Raw genomic sequence first — 2,749 nt, 5'->3', positions numbered from 1 at the left:
AGGGCACTAATCCACCCAGGGGGAGGGTATTGTTTATGTCACCACAGAAATGGGAATGTGAGTGCAGATCCCACCTGGTAGGGGCTAGACCCCATACTGGTACACCAAGCCCTCAGGATAAGGCCCTGCACAGAGCTGCTAAGGCACAGAGAGGACTGTAGGGCCGACAACAGCTGGAGACATGATGTCCCCTCGCTGGAGCCTACCGACAGAGACAATACTGGGGACACCGAGCGGGGAGTGAGTCTGGTCTGACCACCCCACAGTGGGGTGAACCAAGAAGGGAACATGAGAGATCAGCAACGGGAGCAAGGCAAAGCCATGAAACTGCTGACTTCAGGCTAGGAAGGGTAGTTCCCGGAACCCCCCAAAGGTCAGAGGACAGACCTGGATTTATATGTTTCTTCGCTCTTTTTTTTTTTCTAGTTTCTTTCTTTCTTTTTTCCCCTCTCTCTTTTTAATCAATTTTTTTGTTTTGTTTTGCCTGCCAATATAAGACAGGCACGGGAAGCAAGCCCCAGGAGAACGCGATGGAACTGATGGCTCCCAAGGGACCTGGGGGTGGGTGGGAGGCAGGGGTTGGAGAGGTGAGCAAACGATGCCATAGACAGCGGAACAACTAGGGAATTAAAGCAACAACCAGGAGAACATACAGATCCTGGGGGTGTTGGAGCAACAGCAATCTAGCTCAGAGGAAGTACTAAGAGGCAGAAGGGTGAGCATGATAATGAAGCAGGAGGAAAGTAAAAGGAAACAGAGGAAAGATCTAGGAAGCAAAGCTGTGGATAGAGGTATAAACATAGGTGTGCACTTATGTAAATCTATTAATTCCTAAACATAGAGGTATTAGCCTATGTACATATATTTATATGGCAATACATTGAGGATGGACTTTGGTCCTCTGCTCAAGCCCTCCTTCAAGGCAAGAACACTTTGTTCTAACAACCGGCATCTGTGATGCTCACTCTCCTGGCATAATTGCTGAAAACAAAATGGGTGCATAAGCCAATGTGGTGAAGAAAGCTGATGGTGCCCAGCGATCAAAAGATATAGCACTTGGAGTCTTAAAGGCTTACAGCTAAGCAAGCAGTCATCTAGCGGAGAAGCAACAGCCTACACCGAAGAAATACACCAGCCTGTGAGATCATGAGGTGTCGACGGCACCAGAAGACCAAAACAAAACACAAAAAAACATATTGTTGAGAATGAGGGAGCAGAGACCTAAAACCCATCTGTAGACAATAGGACATCCCCTCACAGAAGGGTCCTAAGGAAGGGATGAGTCAACCACGGCACAGAATATATCACCGATGAAACACACAATATTCCTCTGGTTCTCTGAGGCTTCCTCACTGCCCACTATCATGACTCCAGTCCTGCGTTTCAGTTCTGGCTAGACCGGATCATGTACACTGATACAGATAAGAGCTCATGACACATGAAACCCAGGTCAGATAAAGCCCTCAGGAACAGAAATGGGAGTAGAGATACCAGGAGGGTAGGGGAAAAGTGGGGGAAGGAGGGGAGCAAGGGGGAACCGATCGCAATGATTGACAGACACATAAACCCCCCCTCTCCCAGGGGGATGAACAACAGAAACGTGGGTGAAGGGAGACAGTGGTCAGTATAAGATATGAAAACAATAATAATTTATAATTTATCAAGGGATCACGATGGTGGAAGAGGTGGGGAGGAGGTAAAAAAGAGGAGCTGATACCAAGGGCTCAAATAGAAAGTAAATGTTTAGAAAATAATGGCAACATATGTACAAATATGCTTGATACAGTTGATGTATGGAATGTAATAAGGTCTGTAAGTGCACCCAAAAAAAACGATTTTAAAAAAAAGACAAAGAAGAAGGAAGCAGGGAGGCATGCCTGGCCCCTGCCTCCTGGTAATAGGGAAGCCAGCGCAGGTCAGGTATGCACCCCGCCCTCTGTACAGTTTTGCATCTCATCATTTACCTCTACATTTACGTTCACTGAGGACGTTGTTTCTGTTGTTGGGATTCCACGAATTGATATTTCAAAAATCCTAAAATAATATTAAAATATATCATGATGTAGGTAACTGATTTTACTATGACTAGGTCACTGCTGACCTATCCTCCATGAGAGCTTGGGTTACTTCTTGAAAAAGGGGCAGGGGTTTTGCCAAAGAGTACCTGTGTATGAGTCGGTTCAAATGAGTGCATGAATGAATATTGAGATATGGTCCTACCCAATTCTCCACCGGCTCATCACCTAGACAGATTTATGTCTAAAACAGAATAAGAAAATACTGTTGATTCTCTTATGGTATGGTCATTTCCTCTGTGACAAATACAGGCCACACAAATTGTCGTCTGGTCAACTCTACCTCCTGGTCACCCCAGGTGTGTTAGGGTTTGCAATGGCTGTGAAATTTTAGACGTAGATTGCTTTTCTTCTAAGGCCTTTCTGGGTGGATCTGAAATGCTAACCTTTACGTTGGTAGCTGAGCACGTTACCATGTGTGCCAGTCAAGGGCTCCATGGGAAATATTATGTCACTGAAAGATAGTATTCAGATGAACATTTCATAAATGCAACTCTTCCCACCTGTGAGCTCTCTCATAAAATAGCTTCTTCATGGATTATAATATTAAAAAACCCCCATAGGGCATAGGGGTAGGCTGCCCCTGTGAGTTTCTGAGACTATAAATCTTTTTTAATTGTTTTATTAGGGGCTCATACAACTCTTATCACAATCCATACATACATCAATTGTGT

The sequence above is a fragment of the Echinops telfairi genome, unplaced genomic scaffold (assembly GCF_000313985.2).
Source record: "Echinops telfairi isolate 266 unplaced genomic scaffold, ASM31398v2 ScPeMD7_23;HRSCAF=83, whole genome shotgun sequence".
Taxonomy (NCBI): Eukaryota; Metazoa; Chordata; class Mammalia; order Afrosoricida; family Tenrecidae; genus Echinops; species Echinops telfairi.
This window is presented reverse-complemented; position numbering follows the sequence as displayed.